Raw genomic sequence first — 10,450 nt, 5'->3', positions numbered from 1 at the left:
GAGCCAGCAGCACGTGGGGCCCTGCCCACCCCCGTTCGGAGCATGGGTCCCTGGCCTCCCCCTGCGGTGCCCTGGGCCCTCCCCCTCCCACGGAGGAACACGTTAATGGGCGGCGGCGGCTTCTTATTATTCCTGCCCGCGGAGAGGAGTGAGCCCGGCCGGCTCTCTGAGTGGCCGGCGGGACCATCAGTATCCCTGAACGATACTCAGCAATCTTTTTTTTTCTCCCAATTGCCCACCACAGCCTATATTACAAATACATAAATCATAATGTTTCAACAAAAGCAAAATTTAATTTTCTCCTTTCAGCCGTTATCTGGGCCGGGTGGTATATGGCAGGCTGGGCCCGGCTCATTTATTACACCCACTGAATGGATAATGGCAGGCCCGGTCGATTGTCGCCAGCTTTGTTAGGGCTCTGAATGTGCCGCGCAGCCAGTGGTGGCCCAATCTCCCGCATCTGTAATAGATACACAGGACTCTATTATTCCTTGCCAGAGCAAAATTAAATAGTTGTGTGTGTGCCGGGGAGGGGGCCGGGCTCCTGGGAGGGGGAGGGAGTGCTCTGTGGGCAGGCATGTGGGCCCGCTGCGACACCCCCCCTCCACCCCTCACGGGCCAGCCCTGAGCCCAGGCAGGAGCCCCCGGCTTTGGGAGAACCTGCCACAGCCAGGCGGGGGGCAGGTGGTGGGGAGGGGATGGCAGGAGCAGCCCTCTTGTGCAACGGACCTGGCCCGGAGAGGCTGGGGTTCAGCCATCAAGAACCTCCATGGCCCTGTTATCTGCCCACAACCATCGTTTGTGGGATGGACCCATTTCATGGGCCCGGGAAACTGAGACCCATGAAACTGCAGCCTGCCTGGGCTAAGGCAGCCTCCAGCATTGGTCTTGTTGGCAACCCCTCCTCAGGCTCTGGGGTTCCTGGGAGAGCTGCTGTCTGGGGCTGGGTGTCGGAAGCTCCACAGCCTTGGCCCTAGGAGAAGCCCTGCAGCTCCAAGGGCTGAGATCCTCAGAGCCTCAGCTTGCAGAGAGTGGGAGCTCCTGCCTCCACCATGCACAGGTGTCATGCAGAGCCACTGTACCACACAGGCCGCAGGCACACGCCCATCTGCAGCAGGCACGGGTCCCCTTGCCCAAGTCCCTCAGCGTCACTGAGTGCTGGGAGTCAGGAATGTGTTTACTTCCTAGGTGAGCAGAGCAGGTCCGCCCCGTTCCCCGGTGAGGAGAGAGCTGGCACCTTGCTCCAGGAGCCAGTGTGGAGACCACTCCCCAGCAGATTCCAGGGCCCCCCAGAATGCTGGTGTCCAGCCCCTTCCTGCCAGTGCCTGGGGTGGAGGCAGGGAGTGGCAACCCTCCTCATGGACCCTCAGAGAGGAAGCCCCTGGACCCTCTCTGAATGGTTGGCTGTGGCCCCGGGACCCATAGCTACTGGGATGAGGTGGGGGGGCTGCCCAGGAATACCCAGCGGGGCCACGGGAGGAGAGATGGGCACTAGACGGCCAGCCCCATTCAGCTCCTGGGGCTCCATCCCGGGGCGATGAGAGGCAGAAGTTCATGATGGAAGTGAGGCTGCTTGGACGCATGTGCTGAAGGTTACTTTCTGCCGTGTTTCTCCGTGCGTATCTGCAAACACGCTCTGACAAAATGGAGATGAAGTGTCAGTGGGGCCGCAGCCCATCTTTCATTTAACCTTTATAGAGCACCTTCCTCCTGTCAACAGAGGCTTTCTGAGGAGGCTGCCCAGCCCTCTGCCCACGGAGGAGCCCAGCTTGTGCCTTCAGTTCTCCACAGACATGGAAGCCCAATGATCCCAAGCTCCTGGGGCCCAGCCAACTTGACCTGGTTCTCCAGTCTCCACAGCCAAGTCCCCCACACCGCCCAGAGGCCTGGCCTCAGCTGTCACTGTGCTGCCCTCACTGTGAGAGCCACAGATGACCACCGGCTCTGGCCAAGGCCCCACGGAGAGCAGGGGACCCATGCCACAGGGCCACAGGGCCCACCCACCCTGGGAACCTCCTTTCCTGGGGGCTGCCCCAGGTCCTGGCCAGGCAGGAGCTGGGAGTCCACAGCAGAGTCCGAGGTGGAAAGCAGTGAGGTGGGGTCCTCGTGTTTCGAGCTGCTACAGCACCGAGGCCTGCATGGCAGAGGAGAGTGTTTGTGGGGAGCGGGGGCAACATAGGGAAACTCTGCTTTTCTCCTGGTCACTTCCAAACAATGGTCTGTCCCTTAATGACTCTTGAGCAGATTTCTGGTCACATTTGGCTATTAAAAGCCTGGTTTAGAACTTTAATCACAAACCTGATTCTGGCTGGTCTCACCCACCTTACAAGAGCAGACTTGGAAGAGGCTGAGGTCGCTCAGATCAGCGCTTGGACACTCAGCTCTGCCTCCCCTTTGTCTCCTTAGCACCCAGCGAACATTCACTGAGCACCAACTGCATGCCAGGCACAGAAGACACGGCAGGGAAGCCAAGATGAGGATCCCTGTCCTCGGGCTGGCATCCTGGGAGCAGAGCCCACAACTGATTAAGTCAGTGCTCTTGAGCTGCTGTGGGAGCTAAAGTCTGGTGGAGAGCATGGAGGTGCACTTGCTGCTTTCAACAGGGTGGTCAGCGTGAGTGATAGTGAAGGAGGAGGTGGGGGAGGGAATAGCATCCCCAGCAGAGGGAAGAGCCACTGTAAAGAACTGAGGCCAAACCCACCTGACCCACTCCGACAGCAAGGAGGCTACAGTGGTGGCAGGAGTGGAAGGGGTGAGGCCAAGCATAGGGAGCAGCACACAAAGGATCTGTAGTCAGGCTTTAACTCACTGCAGGGAAAGGAAGGTATGACAAGGCTTGAGAGGGGAAAGAGAGGCCACCATGTGTGGTTTTAAATTACATTCCCAGCTGCACATGGAGAAGAGACTGCAGGGTTCCAGGTGCACAGGGATGGGGTTTGGAAACCACATCAGTGACCTAGCTAAGAGATGATGGGGGCCTGGCCTGGGAGGCGTAGGAAGATAAGACTTAGTAGAACTAATGGGACTTGTTAGGGGACTGTCTGGTGGGCGAGTGAAAGAAGGGAGTCAGAGTTAAGTCAAGGTTTTGACCTGGGCAGCTGCCCTCACCTGAGATGGGGGCAAAAAGGGGCTGGCATTGGACATGTCGAGGCTGATGTCTGTCCAAGCAGAGAGGTTGAGTAGTGGTCGGAGTTGTGAATGTCCAGCTGGGAGAGACTTCTGGTCTGGAAGTAGAATGTGGGTGTCGCTGTGGACAGATGGGCATGTGACCCAGCCAGATGGTGTCAGAGAAGCGAGATGGTGTTCAGCCTGAGCCCTGGGCACACCATCATTAAGGTGTCAGAAGGAAGGAGAGGCAGCAGGGGGGATGGAGAAGAAATGACGGGAGAGACAGAAGGGAAGCCAGGGTGAGAGTCATCTGGAAGCCACAGGAGGAAAGTGTCCCTGGGAGGAGTGAGGACTTGGGGGCAGGGTGCATGAGGTGAAGACAAGAAGAGTCCATCTGATTTAACACGTGGAAGCCTCGGTGACCCTAATGAGAGCAAGAAGGCCTGATTGAGTAGATTTACAAAGAAAGAAGGAGCTCCATTTATGAGCAAGATGGAGTAAGACCTGTGTTTACCCTCCCACCTGAAACAACTAGAAACTTAGAAAAGATATGTGGCTTCATGCCTTTGAAGACACTGGACATCAGACAAACACAGGCAGTGACAATGGAGACCCAGAGCACAAAGGAGCTGAGCCTGGGATCTCCCTGTGTTGTTGCCTTGGGAAGCTTCCAGGCCACGGTGCAGGAGCGGGAGGTGCAGGGGAGCAGTGCAGCATTGAGCTAATATGCAGAACCAGAGTTCTCAAATGCAGAGGTGAAGACAGGAAGAATATTTCAACAATGACTGAAACTTCCAGTTTTGATGAAAACTATAAACCCACAGGTCCAAGAAGCTCACCAAACCCCAAGCACAATTCATTAAAACTGGTGATAAGAAAGTCTTCCAAGTAGCCAGAGGAAGAAGGCACATAACGTGCAAAGACACAGAGACAGGGTGACAGCAGATTTCTTACTGGAAAAAGTGTGAGCCAGGAGATGATAGAGCATCTGCGAAGGAAGAGAGATACAACTGCCAACCTAGAATTCTTCACACGATGAAAAGATCTTTCAAACACAAAGGCAGAATAAAGACTTTTTCAGGCATTAAAAAAAGCTGAAAGAATTCATCACTAGGAAAACTATACGATACAGAATGTTAAAGGACATTCTTCAAGCAGAAGGAAAATGATGCCAGATGGAAACCTGTATCTACACAAAAGAATGAAAAGCGCCAGAAAAGGTAACTGTGGTAATTGTCTGGAGCAAAAAAAATAAAACATAATGTGTTGTGACATTTATAACACGTGTAGAAGTAAAATGTATGACAACAGCAGCACAGAGACCAGGAAAGAAAACGTTAGGGGAGGGTTCTGGGTAAGGTCCACATCACCCTCCCAGTCGTGCTGCACCACAAGTGGCAGACAGAGACAAATTAAAGATGCAAGCTATAAACCAAAAAGCAGTCCTTGGAATAACAAACCAAAAAATTATAGCTCATAAGCCAATAAAAGACATAAAGCCATAAGAAATACTCAATCCAAAAGAACACAGAAAAAGAGGGAAATAGGGACAAAGGACAGATGGGACAAATGGAACAAATGACAGACAAAATGATGACAGATATATACCCCACAAATTAGTGTTACAGTCCATGCAGCTGCCCAGATATGCCATCAAAAGGCAGAAGCTGCTGGTTGGGTGAAAGCATCAAGACCGTCTTGCTAACCTGCAAGAAGCCCACTGTAAATATAAAAAGAAAATAGTTGTAAAGTGAAAGGATGGGGAAAAGATAAATTGTGCTAACACACACTAGGAGAAAGCTGGAGAGTCCATACTACATCAAAGTAGATTTCAGGGCCAAAGTGTTACCAGGAATAGAGAGGACCATTTCATGATCACAGGGTTAATTCATCAAGAGGACACAACAATTTTGAAGGGCACTTGGGTGACTCAGTCAGTTAAATGTCTGACTCCTGATCTCAGCTCAGGTCTTGATCTCAGGGTTCTGAATTCAAGCCCCGTGTTGGGCTTCACAAAGGGCATGGAGCCTACTTGAAAAAAAGAAAAGAGGACACAAAAATTCTAGATGTTTATGTACCTAACAACAGAACTTCAAAATAGAGGAAGAAAAAACTGAGAAATCACAAGGAAGCACACATAAATCCACAGTTATAATTGGAGATTTTAACACCCCTCTCTTGATACTGCTAGGATAAGTAGAGAAGATATCAGCAAGACTGTCAAAGACCATCAACCAAGCCAACCTAACTGATGCATAGAACTCTGCCCAGAAGAGCATATTTCGTATTCTCAAGTGCACAAGAAGCACCTATTCAAAAAGTGCATATATTGGGCCAGAAAACTGGTATCAGTGAATCTGAAAGTATTTAAGTGATACAAAGTATGTTCCCTGACCACATTAAACTAGAAATCAGGGACAGAAAAGTAGCTGGAAAATCCCTAAGTATTTGGAAGCTAAAACACACCTCTAAAAAACCTGGAGGTCAAAGAAGAAATCAAAAGGGAAGTGAGAGAGTATTTTGAATTGAATGAAAATGAAAATACAACATATCAAAAAAATCCGAGATGCAGATAATGCAGAGTGGTACTGGGTGGGACACTGATAGCACTAAGCACCTATATTGGAAAAAACAAAAAACGAAAAATGAAGATCTTAAATCAATGACCTCAACTTCCACCTCAAAAACTAGGAAATGAGCAAATAAAACAAAGAGTAAACAAAAGAAAATTAAAAAGCATTAGAGTGACAATTGATGAATGAGAAATTAGAAAATAGAGAAAGTCAAAGAAACCAAAGTTGGTTCTGTGAGAAGATGAATAAACCTGAGAAGCCATATCAATCAGGAAAAAAAGAGAAGGTATAAGTTACTCATTCCAACAATGGGAAAGCTGACATCACTACAGACCATATAGAAGTTGAAGGGATAATATGGGAATACTGAACACAGTTTATGCCTGTGAATTGGACAAAAGACCCAAACTATCAAACCCATTCAAGAAGAAATAGAAAACCTGCATAGTCCTATAGCTACTAAAGATTAAGTTTGTAGTTAAAAACCTTCTCAAAAAGAAAACTCCAAGCCCAAATAGGTTGTAAAGAAAAAATAGTATCAATTCTACATAAACTCTTCCAGAAAACTGAAGAGAAGGGACACTTTCCAAATTATCCTATGAGCCAAACATTACCCTAACTCCAAAACCAGGCAATGAGATTAAAGAAAAGGTAACCGCAGACCAATATCCATTCTGAAACTACATGCAAAAATTCTTCATATCTGGTGAATAGAATCCAACAATATTTTTAAAAGATTATGACCAGGGAAGCCTGGGTGGCTGAGTCATTAAGCGTTGGACTCAGGTCATGATCTCAGAATCCTAGGCTCGAGCCTCAAATCGGGTACCCTGTTCGCAGGAAGTCTGCTTCTCCCTCTGTCTCTCTCCCCCACCCAGCTTGTGCTTTCTCTCTCACTCATTCCCTCCCTCTCTCTCAAATAAATTAATAATAATAATAAATCTTTTATTTTATTTTTTTAAAGATTTTATTTATTTATTTGACAGACAGAGATCACAAGCAGGCAGAGAGGCAGGCAGAGAGAGTGGGGGAAGCAGGCTCCCCAATTGAGCAGGGACCACCCCCCCCACAATGTGGGGCTCGATCCCAGGACTCTGAGACCATGACCTGAGCTGAAGGCAGAGGTTTAACCCTCTGAGCCACCCAGGCACACCAATAACAAATCTTTTTTAAAAAAAGATTATTACCAAGTGATTTATCTATGGAATGCAAGTTTGGCTTAACTTTCAGAATATATTAACAGACTAGGAAAGAAAAATCTTATGATTATTTTAAATAGATATAGAAAAATCATTAGACAAAATTCAACAATTGTTTCTGAAAAAAAAAATCAATAAAATAGAAAAGAACTTCTTCATCCTGAGAAAGGACATTTCTGGAAAACCTGCATCTGGCCTCACAATTATGGTGGAGGACTGAGTCCTTTTCCCCTATGACTAGGAAACAGTCTCAGGTGTCCATGCCCAACCCTCGTGTTCAGTGTTGCACTGGGCATTCTAGGCAGTGCAATAAGGCAAAACTTAAAAGCACCCAGATTGGAAAGAAAGATGTAGTACTTTATTCTTAGACTGTATGAGGAAATCTTATGAAATCCATAAAAAGGCTAACAGAGCTGATTCTTCCACGAGTTTAGCAAGGTTGCAGGATACAAGATCAGTCTGCAAAAAGTCAGTTCTATTTCTGGATATCAGCAACAAACAATTAAAAATTTAAAACAGTATTTGCAATGTCATAAATGTATAAAATACATGGGGATAAATCTGCAAAATATGTGCAAGACCCGTATACTGAAAAATACAAACAGAAATTAGAGCAGCACCTCACAGGGAGAGATACACCCTATCCATGGCAAGAAGATGAAACATTGTTACAGTGTCAGCGGGTCCCACCCCTGGGTCCATCCGGGAACAAGACCCAGAGAGTGGGGGCCCCCCGGGGAAGACACGTGTTGAGCAAATGTGACACAAATAACTCTGAAGGTGAAGAGATCGCTAACAAGGGAAAACATCGTAGTCAAAGAAAGCCTCCAACTTGTCCCAGGGTCAGAGAGGGCCCTGTCTTGGCCTCCTGGGAATGACACTAGCACTCGCTGACCAGTTGGACCGGCTGCAGCCCCAGGTCACCTCATGGTGCGCTGTCACTGTGTCTGAAGCTGGCCTAAGCTTGCAGCCCCAGGAAGACCCCCATTCAGGGCACTTCTGAGCTGCCCCCCTCCCGGAGGAGTGACCCCCCCCACCCCAGTAGCTCCAGACTGGGAGCTGGCATCTCTGGAGCACAGCTCTGGGAGAGGACCGACCCCAGCTGCTGGGGCCCTGGGACTTGCCGCACACAGGAGGTCCTAGCAGCTCCCTGTGAGGATGGCCGCAGTCCTTAGGGGATCTGGGAGATTTGCTGTTTGCTGTCTGTGGACTCAGCTCTGCTGTCTAGCCCATGGGACAGTGGTCACCTCTGTAGGTGCTGGTGTGGAGAAGGAGGGCGTGTGCCTAGCTCTGGCCTCTGAGAGAACAAGGCACACGAGCGGTCATGAGTTAGCCTCTTCCTGTCCACTTGTCCCCAGCAGGCCCAAATCCTTCAAGCAGAGGAGGGAGGGAAGTAGGGCTGGGATCATGTGTCAGGAACCAGCACCAGGGCCTCACCTGCGGACAGGGAGATGCAGACTGGAAGTGCAGGGCAGAGAGGCTCAGGGTGGACCCGCCAGCAGGGGGTCAACACCAGTCCCAGCACTGCCTCTAGGGTTCTCCTGTTTAGTGGTGGGCACTGCCTACCTGCATCGCCCCTTCCAGGCCTGGGGTCTGGGCTCACGGGGGTGCTTTGGGGCCGGGTACAGAGCAAGGGCCCATGAGCATAGGAGATGGTATTTAGGGTGGGAGGGCATCAGAATGGGATAGAATAGAGAGACAGCACCCAGCTCAGCTGTCTTCACACCACGGGAACATGCAGTGCATGGTACCCCCACCTCACGCCTCCCCCATGTCATGTCACCCCCACAGACATTCGGCCCCCGCCCTCCCTGCATTGAGCCTCCCTACCTGTTTCTTAAGCATGAACATGGGAAATCCGGCTAAGCCCCACCCACCCTATGCCCACTCTCTCCTCAGAACTTGCTGGAAGTTGAGGAGAGGTGGAGCGGACCGGCTTGCCCTTGGTCACACGCCAAGCTGCCTGAGCGTGTCAGAGGCCTCCTTCTGTGGACTTGAAACCCTGGAAGAGCAGGGCGAATGGCGGGGGCGGGTGATGGGTGTGGACCTGCCTTCATGGTGCTCATTCAGGCTCTGACACTTGGAGAAGCACATCCTTCCCCTTGCTGCACCAGTTCCCTTCTTCCAGGAGAGCTAGGGGATGGTGTCCAGTGATCTGAATTCATACTATTGTGTAAAGGACTACCCGCCGCTTCCCTGAAGAAGCAATCAGAAGAGGGGGGCAGGTGGCGGAGACCAGCGCAAAGTCCTCACACACCTTCTCGCGGCAGGGGCTGTCTCCCAGCTTGGAGGATGGGCGCTCCCTGTGGCCAAGAGACCCATAGGATGACAGTAAATGGCGCAAGGGATTTTGGAGAGCACAGAGCCCAGCAACTTGAGTCCTGGTGGCTGCACTTGGCAAGGAAGGGTGGGAGGAAGTGGGGAGTGGGGTTGGAGGGGAAAGGGTGTCTAGAGGAAGGGTAGGGCTTCTATGTTTCCCAGCCAATCAGGGTGCATGGCTTTGAGGTAGGGATGTCCACTGCACTTTCCTCCCATTTATGCCCTAGTTCTGGGCTGTGGCCATGTCCTCAACATGTATGCAGCAGCAATGAGCTTCCTAGTGCCAAGGCAGAGGGCCACCTGTCCCCAGCTCAGACCTCAGGGCCAGGGCTCCCCTCGCCACTGTGTGAACTCATTCAACGGTAACCACTGTCTCGCATCCCCCGTGCCTGTTCACCGTCTGGCATTCCCCACCCTCGCCAGTGCCTGCTCAGCGTCCAGCATCCCCCATGCCTGCTCAGCCAGCCACCTTTCCAGCCCAGGGCACTTGGCCTCACACCTGTCCTAACACTTCCTCACTGGCTCCCACGGTCCTGGGACCCGGCCTGGGTGCTGCTCTGACCACTGTGTTCCCTGCCCTCTAAACCCCAGGCCAGCCTGCTCTCAGGATTTGGCCTCAGCTGTGGGGACACAAAGACATGGAAAAAGCAGGCCCAGCTGGGCTGTCAATGAAATGTACAGAGAGAGGTAGACCAGCAGCCATAGGCACCTCTGGGGGACATGGGAGGCAGGAGGATCCCTGAAGTCCACTCAGCCACAGGAAAAGCATCTGCGTGGAGGGAACAGCATGAACAAAAACAGTGTGCTAGGAGAGTGCTGGGAAAGCCAGGACTGGACAAGGCCAGCTTGGCTGGGAGGCTGAGTCAGGGGGCCCATCGAGGGGGTGGGGCAGTGGCAACCCAAACTCTGAGAATGCTGGTAAGATGAAGCTGTGACTTCATCCAAGGGGCACAACGGAGGACAGTGTCTGAGTCCAGGCTGAGATGGTGTGACAGCGGACAGGGAAGTGAAGGTGAGCTGAGACCCTTAGGAGTGAGGACCCAGGTGATGAGGCACTCAGTGTTGGATGGCTTATCTCCGGGGTGTCTGGAGAGCCCCAGAGAGTGGGGTCTGGAGAGTGGAGAGTGGGGTCTGGGCCAGGGGGGAGGCCACCTCAGCAGGGCTGAGCTTGCCCAGGGAAGAGGGGGGGCATGGGGAGAGCAGGGGCCACCTGTGCACCTGTGGGTGGCCTTCTCCAAGCCCAGGGAGGAC

The 10,450-nt window shown here is 51.3% G+C and overlaps 1 long non-coding RNA gene across 1 annotated transcript; it reads right to left on the bottom strand.

Moving 5' to 3' along the window:
* Positions 1-303: 303 nt before the first annotated feature.
* On the bottom strand, positions 304-8,792 carry LOC116583595. The gene is made up of 3 exons (XR_004282800.1): positions 8,711-8,792; positions 1,182-1,636; positions 304-460 (listed from the first exon to the last, which is right to left on the bottom strand). It is a non-coding gene; the product is annotated as an uncharacterized LOC116583595 (long non-coding RNA).
* Between the last annotated feature and the right edge of the window lie 1,658 nt (positions 8,793-10,450).

Source organism: Mustela erminea, chromosome 2, assembly GCF_009829155.1.
Source record: "Mustela erminea isolate mMusErm1 chromosome 2, mMusErm1.Pri, whole genome shotgun sequence".
In the NCBI taxonomy this organism is placed as follows: domain Eukaryota; kingdom Metazoa; phylum Chordata; class Mammalia; order Carnivora; family Mustelidae; genus Mustela; species Mustela erminea.
This window is presented reverse-complemented; position numbering and strand designations above follow the sequence as displayed.